This window comes from Pararge aegeria, chromosome 11 (genome assembly GCF_905163445.1).
Source record: "Pararge aegeria chromosome 11, ilParAegt1.1, whole genome shotgun sequence".
In the NCBI taxonomy this organism is placed as follows: domain Eukaryota; kingdom Metazoa; phylum Arthropoda; class Insecta; order Lepidoptera; family Nymphalidae; genus Pararge; species Pararge aegeria.
This window is the reverse complement of record NC_053190.1, coordinates 9105446-9132840: the sequence shown is the minus strand read 5'-3', so window position 1 is coordinate 9132840 and position 27395 is coordinate 9105446.

The following is a 27395-nucleotide window of genomic DNA, read 5'->3' as shown; positions in this document are numbered from 1 at the left end:
CCAATAGTGACGATTTGTATGTGTAACAGTTATTATAAGACTTGCTATTGCAGCATTCATAACATGATTATATTTTTTATTATATTGTTTTAATTTTTTTTGTTCTAACCTTAATTAATATCGGTAGATATAAATACATATTAGGTAGGTATGCACTTCGGGTAGAATCAATAAACCTAATCTGAGACTTTGTTCGACACACATTCGTACTTAGCCTGGATCGACGATAGTTTTATAAACACTAATCGCACTTTAACTTCAAAATCCGCACTTTAAGGTCAAAACGTCTTGTCTAGATCTCAGCCTGATCACTCACTGAGTTATCGTATTCAGGAACTAATCTTAAAATATAGAATTCCAAAGATGGAATGGAAGGATGTATGTGTTCTTTGTTTAGAAGTTAATGTCATAAAACTCGGTATTTAGGTTAGGACAAAAGTAATTTTGCGAGTTAAATACTTTTAAAAATTTTCCCTTTTTTGTTTAAAATGGTATCTGAGATGTAGACGGTTGAGTTGAAAACCTTTATTAATACCTTATTGTGATACAACTTTACAGATTTAACTTTAAAACATAATAGATGTTTCAGAGATAATCTATGAACGGTGAAAGCACTTTTTGTACCACGGTGAAAATATTCGAAAGTAATTAAGTACTTATATAAAAATTGTCTTCAACAGTGAAAATACGAAAATAAAGTTTTGTCTTTTAGTGTTTCATGGTTACAGGGTATACTTGCAACCATCTTTTATAATACTATTTGTATCAATAAACAATGTCTAAATATAAACCGCGCTTCCAAGATTACGCATCAAGATTAGAACTTCATTTGTTCCAAAAACTTACTTAACGAATTAAAGCTGTAAAAGTACTGCTGTGTTTAATTTATGAATTAAATATACATAGAATTCAACCTCAATATAATCCTATTATTATAATGCTCCACTGCTGCTCACAGCCCAGCTGTTTCGTAGGAGAGAGGGGTTTAGATCTAAAACCCACAATGCTAAGTATTTAACGTAGTATGTAACTATACCATTATAATTACTTTGTATGAGAACTACGAGTATAAATAAGAACTATTGCCTGCGAATTTTCATCTGCTAAAAAATACCGATAAAGTATTCACTTTCGGAATTCAAAATATCTTTATACCAGGCTTTTATTGGATTGATGATTTTATTTTGGATTAGACGTTCATTGGTAAGAAAAAAAAACAATCACACAGCTTGATTTTTTTACAGGATAATCATGAAGATAGTGGGAATGAATAGCGTCGAAGTAGTAAAATCTTGTGCGTGCTTACATAAGTACTCACACGGATAAATAAGAAATAATCCACGATTGATTAATTATTATTGCGTCCTTGGCCCCTTTTTCAATCAAAGCAGTAAGTAGCTAAGCTTAGCGGTGAAATCTTATTTCTATTGACCACAATAAGCTTCGAAGTAATCTGTCCGTAACAATTCCGACACGAGTATTCTTGTCCTATTTTTACGAGGTCTCATTTTATAGAACAATGGTGGACATATTTTTGATGTTGGTATTGGTTTTTTTGGTGTTTTATACTTATTTCTGTACCTTGTTTGGTCATTATGTTGTGTGATAATTTTTCATATTCCACTCGTGTGATGGCATCTTTCTATATAGCCAGGAGGACCATGAAGGAGATCGACCATGGGACCCCAGCGTCCATAGTTTTTCCAAGCTACATACCCCAACCATTTTCTATTGAGCTATGCGACTGGTTGAGCTACGACAGTAAACTATTTTGTCTTCGGATCCTTTAGTTTTGTTGTGATAACAATATACCGATCATAGCTGCAGCTCTCCAACGCCTGCTGAGTTACTATACCAGAACTTCTTTCTGTTTAGTAAGATTACGACTTATTATGACTTATTGGGGTTTTATCTTGAATGTAGTAGGTACGACACTTATTCGGGGGCTTGATATCAATGACGACAAACACGTATCGCGTCACTTAGATATGACGCGATACGTCTCGCTCTCCAGCGACATTAAAGTTATCACGGAAAAATATTGTAAATGAAGTCGTCCAACATTTTCATGTGCGAATAGTAATTAATTATATATTTAAATAAAGAAACTTATTATTTTGGTTGATAATTTTCCCTTTATGTTAAACCAGCAGCTTTACCACAGAATATTTAAAAGCGTGACTGTACTTATGCAACATTAGATGTTATTACTTCAAAATTGTAGATGGAGTGGTTCTAAATTTTAAATGATGAATTTATGTGCGAATTGTAACAAATTACCATCTGAAATGTATGTAATCAAGCGCGCTTAAAGTGACTTCGTGTGAATAGAGCACGTAACGAGCGAGACATGCCCTATGTACAACATTTGATGCTGTATTAATGGCGTATCGTTGCTTTTGAAACTAAATGTTTGTAGCTAGTAGTTTATTTTTTTAAAAGCAAAGCAATGAGTAGTCAGCTACGTAATATAATATACAGTGCCTTTTTTATTTGGTCAGTATTGCTAAAGACCAACACTAAGTACTCATTAGAAAAAAAAACTATAGTAATTGTAACATTAAAGAGACTAATTAAAAATTTGGTGCAATCGAAACACCCTGAAATGAACGCAAGCCAAGCGTTGTGGCAGCAGTAATACTCACAACATTAACACAATACACATTTTTAATAAAATATACTTTAAACTGTACATTTTGTAGATATATCTACCGATGAAGACAAAATAGCATATTAGCTTTACCTATAAAATACGAGTATATTATCATGAAGAAAACTTAAAGACGCTAAGCTGGAGGGTGCCATGTTTGGAAAATCTCTCCAAGACCAAGTAGTCAGCAGATTATATATTTTTATGATATATACCATATGATATATATTTTTGGGTACTCAATTTAAATTTTCAAATGTGTATTGATTATGCACCGCCATAATTTTAGCTTCTTTTAATACTCTCTTGGGACAATTTTTATACATTGCACCAACAGCCCATTTTTATATATTGCAGTACAAATATAGAGTCAATATCAGCAGCATTACCCCATAATAGTATGCTGTAGGACACAATGCTGTGAAAGTAACTAAAATACACAAGCCTGGCAGTTTTTATATCTGTCATACGACGTATCTTTTTACCGCGTATGCTGCAGAGCTAAGTCTGTTCGGTAAATTATATATATGTGGGCCCCATTGAAGTTTTGCATCTAACGTTATACCTAGAAATATTATCGTATCCAGCAGATCGAATTCCTCATTAATAAGTTGTACAATGGTTTTTACTTGTGTGAACAATAGGTAACGTTGATTAAAGACACTTGGATTTTTTCCGTTCAGAGCTAACTTATTGACCTCAAACCATTGTACTACTTTCGCGAGACTACTTTTACATCAGTAAACAATACTATCCAAAATCAACTCCTATATCCAAGATCATATTACAAAATTATTAGAGTCATCGACACGGAAGATTAGGAAAACGATAGCACTACATTCAATCTGCGATCTGAAAATTCGGATTACATATATTATTCCTGTATGGTAGAGTATACGCTTACATCACATGACTCCTAAGGAAATTTTAGACCTAAAAATACGTAAATTACTAAAAAATAGATAAATTATTAAACATTAAGAAAATGACAAGGTTGCTTGAAAGCAGTCAGCTTAGCTCAGTAGCGATTCTCCCGATTCCCAAGATAAAAAGGTGGTAGAGTCACTAAAAACATACATACTTGACGTTTCAGAAGTGCTTATAAAGTAGGCCTACTTGAAATAAATGAATTTGAATTTGAATTTGAAAAAATGATTGTAAAATATTGATGTTGGAAAAGAGCAACTGCTGAGTTTCTTGCCGGCTTCTTCTCGGTGAAATAAGACTTCCAAACCGGTAGTAGAGTCAATAGTAGAGGGCCTGCTTAATAAAATGAATTTATATTTATATTTTTTTTTGGACTTCCAAAGGGGCAATGCTGCCAGCATCTTAGGAACTGTGCCTCGCTGCGGTGGTTTCGACGACGTTTTAGTTTTTATTTAGTTTTGAATTGTTTATTTTAGGTTATATTTATATTTGAAATCTTTCAAATTTTAAATTCGGGAATAAACCGATAACTACAGCATTCGTACCTACTTGCAACATATACCTCCATGCGCAACGTATTTACTTAAAAAGTTTCTGAAGATATTTTTAATTTAAGGTTCTAACCTAACAAAGAATTTTTGTTCTGAAAACTTATATCCTTCTAAGTAATAACAGAGAACAAAATTTAAGTGAATTTGTCAAACTCGACAGTATAATAAGCTTCAGTGAGTTTGCTTAACTCACGCGACAAATGTTGTTAGCGAGTTGGCGATCAATGCTTTAGTTTTGTGTTAAAAGTAAACTGAGAAGCCTTGGTAAATTAGGTAATTATATTTCTACAGAGAACCTTGGTTATTCAGAAATATGGAAATGTTTATGGCTTCTTTGCTAACGTTGCTGTTTTGATGAGATTTATCCAGAAGTGTTGTGTACGATATTTCCAAATTGTGGGGATCTACGGATAATGTCTATTAATTTAGCTACTATTGGAGTCATTATGACACTATGTAATTTATTCATTAGTAGACGGAGAGTAGACAGAGCTTTGCTCCGGGGCTTTTTTCCACTCTCTGAATACTTTATCTAAATATAAATTTACACCCCAATCATTCTTCTTCGAGTTTTTCGAGCTCAACGTGTTGAAAAAAAAAATAGGGTGTCCTGCTGCCCACAATGTATTTACATAATAAAGAATACATGCGGTGGAGACTTAGAACGACACATATTCGTAAAACTCTGTTTTTATCTAATGCAAACATGAAATTTGGAAATGCGTGGAGAATTCCTCCATTCCTAATTCCAATTCTGTAGACTTGTTAAATATTCGGATCGGTACTAGCCAGTCATTGAGTAAATGGTATTTTTTTTTTATATATTCCACTATAAGTTAGCCCTTGACTGCATTCTCAACTGCTGATAAGTTATGATGCATTTTATGATGGTAACGAGCTAACTTAGTGGGGGTATGGCAGTTATATTATTAAACCCATAAGTCATACTGCAGCGTTTAATTGCTTAGCGGTACGCCTTTGTTGGTAGTGCGGTAATTAGCCACGGCCAAAGCCTCCCACAATACGGAATATTATAGGAATTTTGAAGACAAGTTATTGGCCATATATATGATCAAAATTGTGCTCAGTATTCTTTACTATAAGAGTAAACACATCGGCCGAAAATAAACAAAGCGTAAAGCAATTTAAATTAAATTATCGTTGCCCTTTAAAATCTTAAAAAAAAATATCACATATACCTTTTACGTTAACTAAAATGAAAATAAATACCTTTTAACGTTACGTTACGTTGGTTCATTAATAAATAAATATTCCTTATTAAATGAATAGGCTTTTAATCTACTTGTTCTGGCTAGGATTTGATATGTCTTTGCTACGACATGACAACGGGCGGAATCATCAAACTTAGATTGGGATTTTGCCCAACTACTACCTATGTATACTAATATTAACTTGAAAGTGTGTCTGTTTGTTTATAATGTATGTTTAGTTCAACTCACTACTATTTAAACTATTTTAAATTTTTTTTTGTATTTTCCAGCGATAATTAAAATTGATAAATAATTAAAAAAAATTTAATGTTTGAGGGAGATTTAAAGAAAAGAGTTTTTTATTGAATAGTACCTGGTCTACCTGATGGTAAGTGGAAAACCATTGCCTATAAACAAAACTTCGCAGAGCATGCAAGGAGCACGTCCCGCAACTGTCCCTGTGCCAATCAATTTGAGGCGTAGGTGTTAAGCCTCATGTTCCTTTAATTACACCTAAAGGGGGACCCCCTTTGCCCTTTAGACCGGAACACAGCATTGCAACAATTCCTCTTAGAGGCAGCAATAAGCATGGCGATAGTACTTCCCTGGACGAGCTGTGTCACAAAAAGCTCTACTGCTAGACAAATAAACATAGATATAGGATACTTTTTTATCTATTTATTTGGAATACTTTATTGCACAAACTTAGAAACAAGACAAAGAAACACAAGAAAAGAAAAAATAAGTAAAATTAAAAACAATTAAAAAAAAAGAAGTTAAATACAGTTGTGTGCAAAGGCGGTCTTATTGCAAAAGCAATCTCTTACAGACAACCCTTGGTGAAAGTAATAATGGAAAACATGAAAGAGGGACAGTGCAAACAATGAAACATACATAGGCGAAAAAAAAAATATATTTACTATATACTAAACTATATACTATATAACATACACATATAAAAATTAATAAAATAAATGAATACATATAATAGTACCTAGTAAAAGATGGACTGAAAAAAAAATTGCGGTTGCTCGGATTTGACAAATAATTCTTTTTAGGTACAATACATTATTCGATAACTATATTATTATGTAACACTAAAGTTGGCGACGGCATACGGAAACAAAGTGTAAGTGAATTTGTCAACGTGGCACTATAATCAGCTTGCAGTCGTAGCGTAGAGAGTTCTCGATCAATGTTGCTTAACTTAAGTGAAGTGAACAAAAGTTGTAATTAGTTGTAAAGTAGCTAGCAGATGGCCAAAGAAAGCTATTTGTCTAATCGAATAACGTTTTATAATATTTAAAAGCTTTTGTGATATCGCGTTGTGATGATTTGTTTGGTTGGGTGGTTTGACCTATTTATGACTACATAAATCATGCTTAATTAAAAAATTAAAAGTTTGTGTACTTATGTACACGCGTTGGAAGTTATAGGTACTTTTAAGGCGTAACAAATATTTTCAAATATTTTATCTTCCGCCTTATTTTACGTTTGTAAAGAAAACGATACTAACAATCGAAAAAAGTTATTGAATATATTGAAAGTTTTACTAAACCGCATTATCTAGTTATTTTATTATGTGAACACTTAGTTTCACTGAACATTAAAATTTGAGATTTTTATATGAAAGTTTTGACTTTGATAATTGAATGTGTACACTGTCAAACCTTATAGCTAACTTCAGGGTGCCAGCTTAGATATCATATTGATTGTTTACCCCTGTACCCAAGAATATGATATTTAAGCCGAACAGCGTGTACAATAGGAAGAGAAAGTGGCAGTGGTGGATAAACAAATGTCAAATTATAAACTACGAAGTCATGCAACTGAAAGCTAATAAATTATATAAAACATTAATAAACCGTTAAACTATAAATGCTTGAAAATTATAGTTTAAGTAATACACTAAGTCACTAGTGTAAACTTTCATGTTTCAAATTGACAGTGTCAGATTATCGTTTATTTGTCAAAACCATTGATTTAATGTTACTATCGTAACTAGAATTGTAAACCCACTGGTCAAAAATGGAGTCAAAATATGATTTTAGTGGGTCATCCATATAAATAAAAATATATAAAGAAATAGAGAGATCTGGATTGCGAGTAATTTCTTTTTATTGCTTAAAAAATAGGTATTATTTATTCTTGATTCTTATGTAAGTATCTCCATTAACGAAGGTTACCACTAGATATTCACATATTTTATTAGGGTATCGTCGTAATTAATTAAATAAATCATATAACAGGTAGTGTAACGTGTAGGCCAAGTCATATTAAGTATAACATATTACGAAAATTAAGCTTAATTTGCTATAGTCCGCGAAAAGCGTATGTAATTGTAAACGATGAATAATTGTTGTAAAGTCAATATCTCCTGAGGATGCTCCGGTTTCAGAGCGAAAGTGTGTAGAGGGTACATTGCCGAAGATCTGTTTGGTGTGGAGTATAAGGATTGAAGAAATTATAAGTTATACAGATTCTCCTGCGTTTCGCGGGCTTTAGCAAATTTAGCTGAATTTTCGAAATATGTCATGGATTTCCGCAAAGTAATGCCTGCTTCTATCCAATACACAACGCATAACAATTATTTCCAGCTCTTGCACCCTGTTTTTTTCGAAATCAATTAATTTCAGACTTCGCACGCCTTGAGAACACTATGAAGAACTCCCAGGCACGCGGGTTTTGTCACTTAATTGATTTCAGCAAGTGATATTTAATTGCTTTAAAGGCACATACCTCCGAAACGAAAGCTTAATTCTTACCTTAGGTTATTGAATTTTCGATACACAATTATTTTTCTTTACGTCCTCGGTGGTTTAATTCACTTGGTGGTAAAGAAGGTAGAGACTACATTTTTCTAACCAAATCTATCACAGCTGCAGACTTGAGATAGATCCAGGATGGTTGAGTTGCCTTCAATCTTCAATAGTTGAGTTGACGGCCGATTGGCGCAGTTTGCAGCGACCCTGCTTTCTGAGCCCAAGTCCGTGGGTTAGATTCCCACTACTGGAAAATGTTTGTGTGATGAGCATGAATGTTTTTCAGTGTCTGGGTGTTTATTTTCTAAGTATTTATGTATATTATTCATAAAAATATTCATCAGGCATCTTAGTACTCATAACACAAGCTACGCTTGGGGCTAGATGGCGATGTGTGTATTGTCGTAGTATATTTATATTTATAATCTGCTTTAACAGGCTGCTTCCGCGTAGCTTCCTGGAAATGATTCTCGTAGGCCACCTTATGTTGGGCAGGCTATATGTACGCATTTTAAATGTTAATATTGCATGGAATAACTTTAAAAAAATATTCTGTATGTATATTTAACGCTTCTATGTACATAATATTATGTTTATGGTCCCCTCTCGCTACTCCGCGATAATCGACAGGCGACAGGCATCCAGCGGGTCCCGCCATCCGCGCTTGTAGATTTATGACGTAATATCTGAGACGTGCGTAGGGTTGACGATTTAAAGTGACACATTTTCCGGAACAAGGACCCCAATTATTATTGAACATTGTTCTTTCGGCGTTGATTTCCTCTAGACTTCCAAGCCACCTCGTACCAAAAAAGGCGGACGGTCTCAATAACATAGTCAATTTGCAGTATTTTATTTAAGTTGCTTGAATAGGACCTATTAAAATGTATTTTTTTTCAAATACCTTAATAACCGTAACCTTATACTTAATGGCTACCTTTTGTTACTATGTTATAGATGCAAAAACAAATGAAAACCGTTCACCAAGAGCCCACTATATATTTTGATAAAAAGTATTTAAGAGCGATTTCCATATACTTACGACTACGTGTACTACCTACACACAAAGTTTTATTTTCTATTAATGTTAAGGACGTAGACTCGTAGTTTCTACAATTTTAAGTAATAATAAACCTGATCGGGAAAATAAAAGAACTGTTCTGCGTCGCCACATTCGCATTGCAATACAGAGTAAGGGTAAAGAAAAAAATAGTTCCATTTTCATCCGCAATATGGCGGATTTTTATTTTCTCAGACAGATTTTAAAATAGCTTGGAATGTCAATAATGTAATGATTACGAATAGATGTATGTATCGTTATGTTAAAAATAAAAGTGGCATCGGGGCTGGTACTTGTATATTGCCAATAATGTTTTTACCATATTATATCATATGTCAAGATGCAGCTAGTGAGGAAATTTATTAATGTTAGAATTTGTTATGTAGCAACCCTGTTAATAGTTATTTACACTTTAATAGTTGCAGCGCAGCATCATCCCTCTTTATATGAAGCACAGTTTATTCTCTACATTACGCCGTAACGTCGATAATTCCCTTGGATCGCGGTCAAGGAGACGTGCGCGACTGACGCATGCTATCGACGCGACATGGCTGACTGGCGTAGCGATTATATCCTCATTTGTTGGCGTCAGGATACTTAGAAAATACATTACACGACGATTGAAGCTTAAGGTTGGGGAAATACATTTTTACAGTGTCCGGGATTGTAGTTAGGCACTTTAGAACTACACAAGAGATTAAATAAATAAATAAATATACTACGACAATACACACATCGCCATCTAGCCCCAAAGTAAGCATAGCTTGTGTTATGGGTACTAAGATGACTGATGAATAATTATATGAATAATATACATTCATTCATTCATTTATATTTAATACTTATAATATATAAATAAACACCCAGACACTGCAAAACATTCATGTTCATCACACAATCATTGTCCAGTTGTGGGAATCGAACCCACGGCCTTAGCTCAGAATGCAGGGTCGCTGCCCACTGCGCCAATCGGCGGTGAATTGTTTTGCCACAGAATACTTTATCCTTACCCTTAGTTTAGTATTTACAATAGTAAATACTTAACTAAGGGTCAGTTTAGTATTTATAAATATATAATACCTACTGCTAGTATTATTAGTTGCCCGTGTTCTTCGTCCGCGTTTTTGAGAAAGGTTGGGTTTTTTAGGAATCCTTTCCTGAGTTTAAAAGTAATCCATGTTACCCCGTCCTTTCAACGAAATCAAGTAGATTGGTTGCTTAGTTAGGGCGCAGAGTAAGGACAAAAAAACATACTTTGGAATTTATATTATTAAGTATGGATTACTAAGTACGGGATATATGCAACAACTTCATTCATTATATATGAAGGGAGGTATAATAATTATGAAACCTTCCCGAGTATCTCGAGAACTAAAATATCTTACTAAAAATTCTCATCGTAATCCGATTAGCTATGTTGGTACGGAGTAATAACAGGTTTTCTTCGTTCGTTAACTGTTAATAACATGGATGCTTAGACTGGTACCTTTTTGGTTATTAGTACTGAGTGTCCGTAATACTTACAGTCTTTACACGATTCAGTTTCACTAACTACTTCTTTCCTAAAAGCTAACAAAGCAAAGAAAGAAGAAGAAGAACTACATCTTTACCTTCACTATTACTTCTACATTACACACTACACACTACACTATTACTGAATATGAAATTCACGGTATTTGCTTTCAAACTAACGCTCAATGCTGCAGGCTTTAAACATGATCTAAACTTTATTATGTATGTGTCAAAAATATATGTACTTCAAACTAAGAAAAATAAATAATAAACCGTAACGTGAACTTTTGAGTTTCGATTTGGCCAACTTCTTTCACGCTATAACATCATTGCTACGTTGTATCGTGAAAGAAGGACAAACCAACAGATTTTTTCGCATTCATAATATCAGTAGGGATAGGAAAATTATACCTGAAGTGTAAGTTTAATTGAATGTCATTTGAAATGCGAACAATTGCGGACTGGGGGCAATTACAGTTAATATCCCTTTCTGCCTAATTTCCCCGTTGGTCTGCCGAAAATTACCGCACGTTATCTAAGTGACGTGCACTTTTTGCTCCAACACGCACGGTTCTATAATACCGCACCGCTTTTAATTTGTCATTCGGACAGTAAGGAAAGTTAATTTTTTGCCCCCACTTTTTATCCTAAAATAATATGACGTTTGTAACCCTCATCTACCCTTTTTATGACGATGTCACTTATTAGAAAATCAAGTTATTCGTGGCATACATTTATAATTTACGCGCATTTTATGATTTTATCATTTTCATGGCCTATAATTCCGAACGATAACGATACGGTGATGATTTATTTATATTAGAAAACATTTATTGTTTACGTATGAATCAAACACTTAACAAAACACAGGTTTATTAAAATCTATATATATAAAAGAGAAAATGTATGGTATGTTCCGTATAGGCTCCGAAACGGCTGGACCAATTTCAATGAAACTTTCAGGGAATTGCCGGATTGACCTGGCAAGTAATCCTGTAAAGTTTGGTGACGATCGGAGCACTACTATTTTTGAACAGTCAAACTGTCAAATATAGCTTTTATTTAATATGATGATATTCTATTGTTGGGTGTACATTCTATTGTTGGGTGTAATGATCATCATCCGCTCGAGAAGAGAATAGAAGAGATTGAATACGGAGAGAAATCAATGATTTAATATATTATGAGACTTAAATTAAAAATTTAATGATGTAAGTTTATTGTTTAAATAAAATAAAGCAAAATCTAGCCCAGCTAGCACTAGCGTACCCAGCCCACTTGGCTGAGTACGCTAGTGCTATATAAACAAGAGAGTGGTATCAACAAGAAAATATAATCATTGTCGATAAATATCTATTCTAATATGTTATATGCGAAACTGTAAATTTCACTGTTTGTGACCACCACAATCTTATGGAAATTGGGCATTTTTGTAGCTTATATTTGAAATGGATATAAGACCGCGGAAAAATTTGTTAACCTCATGGGAAATTCAAAAATTGCGCAGATTAAATCGCAGACTACGGCTTACAATTTAATAAAATGCTATAATAAATAAAAATAATTGTATCTAATTAGGTAAATAAAATGTTAATTTTAAATAATGTATCAAAAAGTATCATATTACATTGTTGACATCGTCTTGTATAAGAGCAATGACTATTTTTTTTAGGTTAAGTAAGGTTATTTTTCTCCCTAGGGATGGGATATAGAGTTTTCTGCCCGTAGCGCTGATTAGATTAAGTTTGTCTGCTTACGGAGAAAAGATATATAATTTTGCGTTGTTTTAATGCTGCTTTTAGTAAAAACCCTAAAAACAAATCACGCGAGATCGTTAATACACTTAAATTCACTTTTACTATACAGTGAAATAAACATAATATTTTTGAAGAACATAACCTATACCTCAAACTGTTAATTATGGTAACCTGTCATCCTCAGATAGTAGCCAAATTTGTGAATTGTTTGCAAAATATTTTAGTTCCGTTTTCGATAATGCTATTGACGTTGATACAAGCTCATACCCACCAATCGATACTTGTAAAGAGACTACGCTATGTGATATCCATGTCACAGTGCAGGACATTGAACGACGTTTTAAAGAGTTAGACTCAATCAAAGGTGCGAGGCCTGATAAGATCCCTCCATTGTTTATTAAATTGTGTGCCAGTGAATTATCAATCCCCCTGAGTACGATCACATACTACAACATGTCACTTCAATCATGTGTCTTTCCCAAATTATGGAAAACAGCTTACATAATATATTATACCAATTTTTAAGTCTGGAGACCGATCGCGATGCGAAAACTATCGGCCCATTACTATATTATCATGTTTTTCTAAGGTATTAGAGTCTGTCAGTATTTACCATCACGTGTTCCCAATCATAACACTTAAACAACATGGTTTTGTTAAGAATCGCTCCACTACGACAAACTTATTAGAATACAAGAATTATGTTTGCAGGTCATTTGCTACACAAGGTCAAACATACACCATTTACACGGATTTCTCCAAGGCGTTTGATAAGGTCAATTATAGAATACTTTGTCATAAATTAGCTTTATATGGTATTTGTGGTAACCTTTTCCGAGGGGTAAAATCATACTTACTTAAGAGATCACAATTAGTAGCCATTAAAGGGCATCTATCTTTACCAACCATCATTACCTCGGGGGTTCCTCAAGGGTCTCTCTTAGGACCACTATTTTATATTTTGTTTATTAATGACCTTGTAGACAGATTATGCTGCGAGAGTTTATTTTATGCTGACGATCTTAAAATTTTCAAGTCTGTTGATAGTGAAAATGATTCCCTTTGTCTGAAAAAAGACTTAAATGCTATAGCCGACTAGTGCACCGAGAACCGCATGAGCCTCAATATAGAAAAGTGATTTGTCGTTATTTTTACTAAAAGAATCTCAAAGAAAATTGAATTTAATTACTCTTTGAATGATCAAGCACTAACTCGAAAAACATAAGCAAATGATCTTGGGGTAATTATTGATGATAAATTATCTTTTAGAGACCATTACCAGTATATCATTGCTAAATGTTAAGTTAAAAATTTTAAGATCAACGAGAGATTTTATAAAACCATCAATCTCAATACAACTTTATCAAACTATGGTCCGTAGTATAATGGAGTATAACTCACTAATATGGTAACCGTATTATACCATTCATTGCGATCGCTTAGAAGCTGTTCAAAAAATATTTTTACGAATATTGTCATATCGACATCACTTCGGCCATAAACGTACAACTTACCATTACAGCCTTGTACACTTTGGGATGCAAAGCTTGCAATTTCGTCGAAAATACTTTCATTTGATCTTCTTATTTAACGCTCATAAACTCCCAAATTGATTCTTCCGTCTTGCTCTCGCTCCTTACTATAAATACTCGCGTTAATATCAGATTAAAATATTTTTTAACCCTTTGCCCTAAGTGTCTACAAGAACAAATACTTCCTTTTACAATCCCATCGTTCGCATGTGCCGCCTTTATAATGATTTAGTTTCAAGTAATCGTAATATTGTCATTTTTAACAAAAGAATAAATATTTTTAAAAATCAAATTATTAAGCACTATTCCACATAATCTTTAGGGATATATATAGGATAATCTTTTTTTCAACTTTAATTTTATCTTTACTTTCTGTTTAATTTAATTTCAAGTTGTGTGCATATACTTTGGGTTGTAGCTTAGAACAAAACTTGTTATTACTTATATTTAGATCTACTTTTAGTTATTACCTGTTTTGTGTACCTAATAACAATAAACAATAAACAATATTTAGAAAAGAGAAAGCTCAATAATATCATATCTATAAGAATGGTACCTATATTATGTGTATAAATCGTATCACGTAAACATAACACCTTTGCATTTTCATATAAATGCGCCTTAGGCCATTTATATGGAAACATTCATACACAGAAACATTTGACGATTTTAATATCGTATGATTATGAACTAACTGTGTTTATTTTAAGATTTATATTCATTGCCCGTAGTTGCCAAGATGTACTTTTCCGATTTTCCATTCCATTAGTGACGTGACAAACGCCGATTTATGTTCAAACTGTCATTTTCATCCATTATAAGATTTGAAAGCTCGAACAATCTTGCACGCCCTTTTAACCCCTATCACGTTACATCTCGATTGAACAAAAGAGATTTGAAATTTGTATTACGTCTACAATTTTTTGTGCTTAATTCAATGCTCTGAAAAAGGTTTTAGAATTTTTACGTTGGTGTTATGTAAAGTTAATCATATTTTAAATTTTACGACCGTTGGTGTGAAAATAGGAATACTGGACTGGATGTACTAAAATAGTCGGAGTTGAAAAATATTGACCCTACTTAAGTTATCGACTGCCTTTAGAGCTCCGTACCTCATTATGATTCAATCGGAATCTTTAAAGGATTAAGTCTTTTCAGTGATTATATCATAGAAATGTAGTATAGTAGAGAGAAGCATGTAGTATCGTACTACTACATCATTCTACAAGTCGCATTCTACTGCATTTAATTATGTTTGTGTAAGCAATTTTATAAAAAACACACAAAAGAACGAACCCAAATTTATGCTTCGATAGAGCCCATTATAATAATATAAACAATCAATAAATTCGTACAGCTTTTAAGCGTAAGTTTTATCTTAGGTTCTTTTATTTTAACTAATCTAAGCTTATTTATAGAATCCCATTATTAGATTGACCGCGATTGCTTTAGTATAAATTAATCAAAATACCAACCAAAACATTACATTTCGAGTCTCTTTGGATAGCCGCTAAAATCTGTACCCTAACGATCCTACATACCTAATGATACTCACACAATCACCACCTTACGTAAGAACTATTACCTACTGTTATCCTACTTGTTAAAATTAGTTACTGTTGAAGACTTTCGTTTTTATCTCCGAAAAATGGGCATAATTGGTATGAAATCACAATTCCCGTGTAGTATTATTACTTCACTAACATACATTAGTGGTTAATTTCACACATATATAGGAGAATACTACGTAAACTAAGCGAGAATTTCTGCAAAATTTAAGTTTGTTACTCAAATACGTACCTTACGTACGACCTTTTCAGTAATTAGTTTAGTTATACGTTTAATTGTAACATTATAGAAAAAAACTAGAATTGCATATTTTTAGTTCGTAATATTACTTGAACCTTACTGGGTTGGGGAAAATTAGTGTTTTCGCCTTATAGTATCTATGAACTTGTAATAAAATCTCTTTGGCTATACTATTTGTATCTGGCTGGTTTTGTTATCATTAAAAGTTTAAATCTTAAAGAAGATCATTCCAAATTCAAATTAGCAAAATGTGTGAATTTTATTTGTTTTTCGTACTGTGAAGATGAGTGAATCTAATGAAGAAATTCGATACATTTAAAATTTACTACAAAAAAGGTAAAAATGCAACACAAGCCGCGTAAAAAAATTGCGATGTTTAGGACCTAGTGCAGCGTCTGTGAGAGTAGCACAAATTCGGTTTAAGCGTTTTCAATTCAGAAATTTTGATGTCAAAGATGCACCTCGCTCTAGTCGCGCCTTATTACGGATAAAATAGATGCCATTTTTGAAAAAGTATATATATAGTATATATAAGTATAATAATTTTTTTGAATTTTCTTAAAACTGCAAAGAAACTTTTTCCCCAACCTTATATTTTGTGCTCCTCTTACGTATTATCACGGTAAATATATTTTATTTTTATCTTAGTGCGTAATTAAAACTTTAAGTACAGCCGAGATGCTATGTTTTATTCCTATAAATATAGATTATCATTCACCAAAGCCTTCTACTTTTACTGAAGCGCTGCATTTGAGTTTAAATTTGCAATATGCGCGCTTCGTTAATGATAAGTTAAGTGAATAATTCCAGCCGGGATACAAAGGATACAGGCCTACTTGTGAAATATATAGTACAGTAATTACGGTACAGTAATTATGCATGACTTTTTTACATGACAGTAATTATTCATCGAAATTAGGTCAAGATCGGTAACTTCTGCTTTCTGATTATCTGATCAAGTGTGTAAATGTTCCACATAAAGTAAGAATCTGTGATTAATATTCCTGCAGATAAGATAATTTCTAGCGAAAATCACTAATTGTCATAAAATAAGTTGTTTATTAATATTTTTTTATAGTTACATATATTGGTAGTACATTGTGCCAACTAAAAACGAATACAATTATATAATTTTAATTTAAAAAAAAAAACGCCGACTTTTATTAATGTGTTAATTTTTCTACTAGTCAAGCCCTTTCATTTGATTCCCAGATTGAGAGGATTGTAAATAAATATGTAATCCGCCATCTTGTGGAGGCGGCCATCTTGGGTCGATTTGCGTCTAACATAGCTAAGACACACACACGCACACACATACACCTAAAACTTCTAACAAACCGTCGGTTTTGTGTCGAGGGTTAAAAACAATTCACCACAATTTTTTTTTCCAAGAAATTACATGACTATCTAAATGCATTCATATGCAGATCACAGGGCGCTGTTGCCTATTTAAAATGTATTTTTAAATTTCACATCCTTAGTGTAAGATATTGCGGAAGTGACAAGGGTCTTAGGAACTTGCCTTGGTGCAATTCCGTGGGCCCCGATTTTGAATCTCCCACTATAGCAAGAAGGTAACGTTCGCTAGCTAGTTGCATTATAAACAGGCAATATAAACGAATCCTATAATTTGATTTCCTAGCAGCCATGAAACTGCCCGCTCTTCATTTCATTTCGATTTCGATTTTGAATATCTCATTATTTAGATAAAGTTATGTTTGTTAGCAAATTGAAATTTAAGCAGTCAATGGTTGACTATAAACGCAATGTACAATTCGATTAACTAGCCGCCATAGCACTGCCGGCACTGTATCACAATGTATGCTTTTGATTGGCACTTGAACTGACACACAACTATGCAACTCGACTTTGAATCTCTCATTAAATCGACAAGTTTACGTTCGTTAGCTAGTTGCAATTTAAACAGGCATTGGTTGAGTATAAACGTGTCGTCGTAATTCGATTTTCCAGCAGCTATAACACTACCCGCTCATACGTTCGTCATTTCACACTGAATGTAGGCGTCCCTCATTATGCACGTCGTGATAACGAAAATTTACAGACCGGCTCCGTGACTACTTGATAGCTTCTGCTAATGTAAGTGATGGCTACTACATGCGGTATTTCCATTTTATGAGTTTATAAAATCTATGCGGTTTCCCCTTTTTTTTTAGTGTTATTTAAACTTATCTCATATTTCTAAAAACCAAACAACCTATTTTCTTGAAAATCCGTTCAGGTTTTTTAACATGATACCACGCGGTGATAGCCTTGTGGGTAAGACTTCAGCCTCTCTTTTGGTGGTTCAGTGTTCGATCAGCACCTTAAAATTCTTGGAATAACGGGCGTTTTCAGCAATTCAATATCACTTGCTTTAACGGTGAAGGAAAATATTTAAGGAATATTATAGAATATTATAGTATAATATTCTCAAATGCATATTATGAAGTACACCAATCCGCAAAATTCCGCAATTAGCTTGGTGGAACACGGTTTGGGGTCCTAATTTTTTGGAGTGAAAACCTGTGACCTATCGGACCGGTAGGGGGTTTATAATGATTCTAGCGTTAAGTTTATACCAGTAATACACTTTAGAGCTATCCAATAGGGTAAGGGTATTTGATTTTTTTTGAGACATAAAATAGCCATATCATTTGCCATAACATAAGGTATATCATAAATGGCATAAACTAACTATAATAATCTAGTGGTCTGTTGCTCCGTGAAAGTAAGTTAGAATAAGAAGCATATCTTTACAGCACCTTCTCAAAGGGGCGTCTTTTTTTTTAGATAAATAGGCACTCTCCTTTTTCTTTGTGTTCATAAAAAGTTACCTAATACTTACAGAACGGAACTATGGGCGCTAATTTCTTTTGGAATTTTCCTCTAGGAATTGTTGATGTTCGAAAGTACAATACCGGCAGTACAAAACAAGCATTTGAAAACCAACAAATATTTTATTTTGTCCGTTCAAGACGTCATCGTTGCCTTTGACGGCTTGGAGTAGTGTTGTTGACATGAAAGTATCATGAAAGAGATTTCAAGGGGCTTTTGAGAGGAATGCCGGATACTGCTTATTTTAATTCAAAGCAAAGTAGATACAGAACTTTTTTAACCAGCTGAATGTTTGTTTTGAAATTTTATTTTTAATTTTAAAATTATTACTTGTAACCAAAGCTGGTACTTATGCTTATATTGCACAATCTTTGTTAACCGTAGTCGCATCTTTTTACCTTTGTAAATAAGTCAAGTCCACTCAAAATCTTACGTAAAAAGAGCTTTGACGGTTTAACTGCGCAGGGAGCGATATACTAAAATAATATAAGAAGTAGAGTGTTTAGCGCATTGTTTTATTATAATATGTTTGTTCAGTTTTTATCTCATTTAATCAACATTCATCTATATCAAGTTGGAGAGTTTGGGTTTTTCATTCATTTCTAAAAAAATGCTAACAGTAATATATATTAACAAATATTATTAATAATAGTAATACATAAAATTAAATAATATAATTTCATATATTACTATTATAAATATATAAAATTATAATACTGGAAGTGTGCGTTATTTTTAAGCAACTTCCAAAAGAGTGGTGCTTTATTCGGCGCGTATAATTGTGTTATTCGACGTTTTGCGGATTTGCGCAAAGTAGCAATGGCATAGCGATAAAAAAAGGAAGTTTTCACTGCCTAGTCTATGTTAGAATAATAAGCAATCCTTGATCATAAGACATCCGGGAAAGCTAGGCCGGGATTTTTTTTTGCCTTGAAGAAAAACTATCACGTACATCTAACATGACGTTTATCTAAACGGCTGCCGACGCTAGCAGCCCTGCAATAAATAAAAAGGTGATTTAGGAAATTCCGACACGACTTCTCGGATTTATACAGAGTGTTCAGACGCGAACTTTTCCTCCTCAACCTCATCAAAATTCTCCCCTCGTGCGGACGATTGAATGTTATGGGCCAAGGGATGCTCTCTACTCCGAAATTATGGGTTGTTAGCCCCACACTTTACTTAGTGATCATTGCCATTAATATTTCTATATCAGAGATGGCTTGTGGATAGACAGTACAGTTCTTTAGGACAGAGATTTTAAAACCGTCCATTTTATATTCCTATTTGGCGTGAACACAACAAACTTCTCTGAATTTCACATATTTGAAAGCATACGGGATTTGTCTATTTTCTTTTATACCAAGGAAATATCTTAATCCCAAGAGAAATTAGGAAGATATGGAAATACATAATTGTATTATGTGCAGCCATTTTCCATGGGACCTGGCAACACAGATATACCTTATGTTTGATACACAGGTAGATGAAAATTAATGAGGAGGCTTTCCACATCATTTCGTCTACTTTCCATCCCAGTATGAGGTTCGGGGGGAGTTATTCTGTTTACCTTTTCACGGTTTACTCTTGGACTTTATGAAACTGTACAAAAATCGCATGCAGTCTAAAGAAGAATATACGAATTTTTTTTTCATGCGAAAACAGAACTGCTGGACTAAGTTGTGGATAACAGTAAAACTGTAGAAACTCCTTCTTTAGCGAAGCAAGAACGGAGATACGTACCTGATGGCGTCTTGCGAAAATACATTACAAAATTAACTTTTTTTTAGGCAATTTTTACACCGGAATAATAGAATCATGCAAACAAATTCTTGGACAAAAGCAAGTAATTCATAAATGTTTTACACGCGAAAATAATAAAGCCATTCGTACAACTCGTAGCTTTTTGGGACCATAAAAACAAGGTCAAATTCCGCATCAACCTATTCAGAGCTTGACTAATAGGTGCACGTTACGGGACAGACTCGAAAGTAAAAAAACACGAGGCAGCTGTTTCAGTGAAAAATATCATGTCATTAATCATAACTGAGAAGAAAGGGGCGACTGCTGCTGCTTGACAAATACCTTCCTGTCGAGAGTGCGGCCACGTGTTTGCATTTACTCACCACAACACGCCGTTTCCACTCATCCTTGCAATTTATTACTTCATCATCACTATCGATGGACGTCCACTTCTGCTGCTCTATTCAGTATCTTTTCTGACTAACCAGTCACAGTGGTGTAACGCTGTGCCTAATTTAGAAGGTATCGAAATTAGGCACAGATTATGGCTGGTTAACCTTTCCACTACTTCAGTAGCCGATCTCAGTATAGGCGTCTGATAAGTTAAACGTATACTTATATGAAAAATGTGATGTGCTGTAAGTAAGGAAACTGTATATTTTTCAAACATTGCGAAGATAACATAACAAAATAGATAGATGCCCAATTTCCATAGTAAAAGTAGTTTTGCACGTAAACACTATAACTTTTTTGCACCCTACCTATACAACCTTATACAAAAAGGTTCCTTAAAAGACATGACCAATAGAGAAATTAAGACCTACATTAAATTTTGGCTAAAAGATTACGATTACGAGGGTACAGAGATAATATTTCATAAGAATATCTAATTTAAATAAAACAAATTACAAATAAAAATTAAAACAAAATGTGGATAATGTTCCCTATACACCAACATACACACACACGCACACACACACACACACACACACACACAAACACATACATACAAATACGTCACACCCTCAAGCCAATCAAATGTACCTAGGTACCTTTTATTTATTTTTTCCCTTTATATAATTTAGAGAAGATACTGCCTTAAGCCAAATTAAGGTTAAGTTAAAATAATTTAATAATTGTTACTGTAAGTTATTTTAGTTGCCTAGTAAAATAAATAAATATATAAAAATAAATAAAAACGGCGACTTGAAAAAAAAAAGTTAGTACAAGTATTAATTACCCAACACTTAAGCCCGTTTTCACTAAATCTATGCATCGCCAAAATTGGTGAATCGATGACTAATTATTTGGGCAATGTCTATAAATAAAAAGTTTCAACAACTCTTAGGGATCATTATTGGTGAACGGTTGATGTATGTTTAGGAACCTCGGAAGATTGGGCGTTACTTAATTAGGCTTTGCCTTGTTGTTGTTAGTGAAAACGAGCAATAGGCACATAAATATTTATGTTCTAATATGGCCGAAGCTAACCTTTGGTTATAAGGAGTAACACGGTGACATAGGGGCTAAGGCTACACTATTTTTACCTACTTTATTAACGCTCCGGATTATTTTGATAGTCGCTTGGTAAGCTTCATTGGTATATAATTAGCATTTTTATATACCCTCTTTAATATTTATTTGGTCAGTATGGTTTTAATTATAATTGGTTCACATTATTTATTTTACACTTTAAGGGCCGATTTCACCAATCAATGTTTTTTACTTTAGCGACCCGTTGAGTGCTTTAACGGACTGTTGGTGTAAACGAGTATCCCACCACGTATCAACAAGTGGTTATCTTTCCTGACGGGCCGCTAAAGTTAGTTGCTGGTATGAATGTCCGTTAAATATATAACAGACGATTAGGTACTGCCGGTTCATAAAGTTGGTAAACGTTATTAGAAAATGAGTATTTGGAAAATTTTAATACTGGTCACTCCAGTAGTACAACATTGAGAAAGTTCAAGAGCACAGACCCATAACGCTGCTCCAATGCGGATTGATGGGCTCAAATGATCATCGTTGTCATGTAAATGATAAAAATCAAAAAGTAAAGTAACAAATATTGGCCCAGATTTCGAGTTTCTCACGAGACGTCATAATTTTTTCGCAGCTCGATTTATAATATCCCAAAATATAATATCAGCGAAATTGCGCTATTAGCTAATCAAAATCAGGAAATTAGTCTTCCCACTCGATTCTATGTCAAAGGCGGGCAAATTCAGCTCATGTTGAACACCTCCAAGCATAATATAATAGAAGTTACAGCAGTATAATGCAATAACCTCGATGAAACATAATCCTGTCACACTGCAAGAACAGTTTTGCTAAATTATTGCATTGTACATCATATTGCAATAATTTAGCAAAGCTAATTCATATTATAATGTATACTAGTGGAAATATGATATTCCTTCGCAGAGTGGGACCTCAATGTGCATCAGTCTTTCGAGCTATGTGTCGATGGAGAGTTCAGTCCTCTTCATCGCCCACTGAGAGGCTTCTTATCCTATACTAGCGCGCTCGCAACGTTATGTCCTGTCCTGAAAATAAAAGCTAACCTGAGATTTGATATCGGATATAAGCAGGCGTTACTTTGCGGAATTCCATGTTATATTATGGAAATAAAGTTTAATCTCTGCCAAAAGCAGGAGAATCGGTATGGTGTAATTTTTAATTTCATCAATGTTTATGCTCCACACCAAACAGATCTTCGGCAATGTATGATAGAAAAGCTAGCTGCTGAGCAACCGAGACTGGTAAATCGCTCTAAGCCACTGATGCTTAAGGACAACGCCAGAACACACACTGCACAACAGAGGCGAGCAAATTAGAGTAAGTAATCCACCGTACTGCCTGGTCGTTGCTCCAGCTGATAGCAATTTTTTTTGAAATTTAGATAACTTTAAAGATTTTATTGATTCCCGTCCGAATGGTTTTTTTTTTAAGTAAAGGGATCAATGAACTACCTATGGCAAAAGTGCATAGATAGCAATGGTACATACTTTGATTAAATAAACAAATTATATAAAAAAAATCTACTTTACATTCCTTTCTTACAAAACGTCAATTTCGTATGTAAGGATCTAATATAACGTCCATACCCCCGAACAGGCTAGCCCGCTATACCATCTAAGGATTATTGCACATACCAACAGGTGAGATTGCAGTCCAGTTCTGACAAACAATGGAGAGCGAAACCGTTTTGAAAAACAAATTACTATATTCACACTTAGAGAAGAATTATATATGTGAAAGGAAAGCAGTTTACGATTAACTTCTTTTATAGTTAATTTCTTAGCGACTGCGTTCATATCTTACAAAGTAGATGTAGTGAAATTTTCCTCACAAAATTTCAAGTAGGTCTTTATTTTAAAGGCTTTTATATGAACGTTTTTCATGTTTTTTAAAGGAAAAGAAAATACTCGAAGCTAAAGAAAAGCAGGATGCTGTAGGTAAGTGCATATTTAAACTTAACAAGTTCGTACAGTTATTATGGGTGGTATACGGGAAGCAAAACACGTTGTGTTTGTTTATTCGGGTCTTTCATCCGACTGGGTTTCACTGGGGAAAATGAGTCACTTCGGTAATCGATGATACAATTTACTGCTTTATGTAAACGAAATTTAGTTTAAATTTGCATAAATGTCATAGATGTACGTTAAGTTCAGTATGCCTTAGTTACTTATCAACGAGAACGTTTAATAATGTGATGTAGTTAGTATTAATATTAGTAAAAACATATCAGTATAAACCTCAAGTAGGTATGAACGTATTTGTGTTTTTTTTAATAGTTATTGACGGATCTAGCAACTGGCCCGCCTGAGAGCCACACTTCGCAGGGCATGCAAGGAAAAGGTGGCAAAGTGCCACCGTGTATCAAAAATCTAAGACGAAGGTGTTAAGGCTAATGTGCTTTTACTAACACTGGCAACCGCGCCCTTCAGATATAAACACATCAAACCTACTTGGTGGCAGAAATAAGCATAGTGATTGAACTTTCTCGGACAGAGCTTTGTCACAAAAAGCTTGACTACTAATAAATTAAGTCTGATATGAATAGCTAAGTATAGACGTTCTTTCAGCGTTTATATTTACAGTCATGTACCATCTTGGTAAGATTGAATAGGCATCTTCTAGGCAAGCGCGTGACATCTGCCACCCATCAGTTCTCGCAGTATTTACTTATTTGTACAGTAAAAAACGCTTGTCCATAAGGGTAGTGTTTTTGAACATATTGTATTCATTTATTACATATTGAAATGCTACGCTAATTTTACAGAAAAATGTAAATATGTACAAACAAACATTATCTATTAATAACATTAATATTTACAAAAAATATCAGCTGTCTAACTGTTCAATTATGGGCATGGTACCTAAAACGCTGACTCTATTACCCCTTTACCTCTAGACTTAGTCGTTGGGCTGAACAAGCGCCAGCTCTTAGGGCACGAGACATGAGGAACAATAATTGGGTCACGACATTAATGAAATGTTTCCTATCCGATGATCGTGGGCCCACACATTCATACGCGTGCGCATTAAAAACGTATACATTACACAATATATGATCTACTTGATCGTTATTCGTAATATACGGCGATTAAGCATTTGAGCACATACTCGGTAAGTGAAGAGTGGCTGCCAACGTATCAACGCAGGTCGCATATCAGTAGCGACGCCCCATCGACCATGGTACTACGTTCATATCGTCTGGTCTTTTGCTATCATTCCTGAACAAACTGGGAGGTTCCAATTGTGCAGGGATGGACACAAAGGCCAGAGCACGACGGACTATATAATTAATAGCTTCAAGCCGATACAAAAGGCCTGCACTTCGAAAACAACTAAGCCCATTGTGACCCAATTGATTGATCCACACGGGTGCCACGAGTGCAGTAAAGAGGCTCGCTTCTATTAATTGAATATTTATTGTATATTTGTCTGTTGGTTGTCGTGTCAACCACCGTGTCAGAATGCACGTTATCAGCAGCGACGCCCCATCGACCAAGGTACTACGTTCATATCGTCTGGTCTTTTGCTATCATTCCTGAACAAACTGGGAGGTTCCAATTGTGCAGGGATGGACACAAAGGCCAGAGCACGACGGACTATATAATTAATAGCTTCAAGCCGATACAAAAGGCCTGCACTTCGAAAACAACTAAGCCCATTGTGACCCAATTGATTGATCCACACGGGTGCCACGAGTGCAGTAAAGAGGCTCGCTTCTATTAATTGAATATTTATTGTATATTTGTCTGTTTGTTGTCGTGTCAACCCCCGTGTCAGAATGCACGTTATCAGCAGCGACGCCCCATCGACCATGGTACTACGTTCATATCGTCTGGTCTTTTGCTATCATTCCTGAACAAACTGGGAGGTTCCAATTGTGCAGGGATGGACACAAAGGCCAGAGCACGACGGACTATATAATTAATAGCTTCAAGCCGATACAAAAGGCCTGCACTTCGAAAACAACTAAGCCCATTGTGACCCAATTGAATGATCCACACGGGTGCCACGAGTTCAGTAAAGAGGCTCGCTTCTATTAATTGAATATTTATTGTATATTTGTCTGTTGGTTGTCGTGTCAACCACCGTGTCAGAATGCACGTTATCAGCAGCGACGCCCCATCGACCATGGTACTACGTTCATATCGTCCGGTCTCTTGGCATCATTCCTGAACAAACTGGGAGGTTGCAATTGTGCAGAGATGGACGCAGAGGCCAGAGCACGACGGACTATATAATTAATAGCTTCAAGCCGATACAAAAGGCCTGCACTTCGAAAACAACTAAGCCCATTGTGACCCAATTGATTGATCCACACGGGTGCCACGAGTGCAGTAAAGAGGCTCGCTTCTATTAATTGAATATTTATTGTATATTTGTCTGTTTGTTGTCGTGTCAACCCCCGTGTCAGAATGCACGTTATCAGCAGCGACGCCCCATCGACCATGGTACTACGTTCATATCGTCCGGTCTCTTGCCATCATTCCTGAACAAACTGGGAGGTTGCAATTGTGCAGAGATGGACGCAGAGGCCAGAGCACGACGGACTATATAATTAATAGCTTCAAGCCGATACAAAAGGCCTGCACTTCGAAAACAACTAAGCCCATTGTGACCCAATTGATTGATCCACACGGGTGCCACGAGTGCAGTAAAGAGGCTCGCTTCTATTAATTGAATATTTATTGTATATTTGTCTGTTTGTTGTCGTGTTAACCCCGTGTTTCAGAATGCATGTTATAATCACTTATTTGCGATAATAGTCGTTGAGTCCACCAACCCGTATTCGTGAGTAGTGGGTCAGACCTCTAAACCCATCTCTTCTCTGAGAAAAGACGATGATTGGATATTTTAATTTTGTGTATATTTCGATTCTATATCCAAACATCTCTGCTTGGGCAAAATTGGGAGAGAAATTTTGTATTCAAGCTTATGCATTTAAAGTTTGACAAAATGGCAAACCAATAAAAAATGGACCTTAAGTCGAAGAAACAATATGTTGTTCGATGTTTATTTTTAATTTAGCTTGTTCGACTTCTATAGATCACGAGATCCTAAGTTTAATTCCAGGGCAAGACAAAATTTTAAGGGGTTTCTTAAACTTCGAAAATTATATAACAGTCTGAAGTGCGGGTTGTTTAAGAAACGTGTCTTTTAGAGCACGTTAATTCATCTGTCCAAGTTATTGCCAAGTACTGCCATTGCTTAAGGATGAAGATCATTATGTCGTACCAACCACAGAATAAATCTGTGTATATAAAAATGAAAATGTAACTGATTAGCTGACCGACAGATCTATCAGCCACTGTTTGTATATTCTTGGAAAAGCGCATTGGTTTCGAGCTCGACTTCACTTTCGGGGGGGCGAGTTCGAATCCTGAACTTTTATAAGTTATGTGCGTTTTAAGTCATTAAAATATCACTTGTTTCAACGATGAAGGAAAACTTCTTGAGGAAACCTGCATGTCTGAGAGTTCTAAATAATGTTCTCAAAGGTGTAGAGTCCACCAATCCGCACTGGGCCA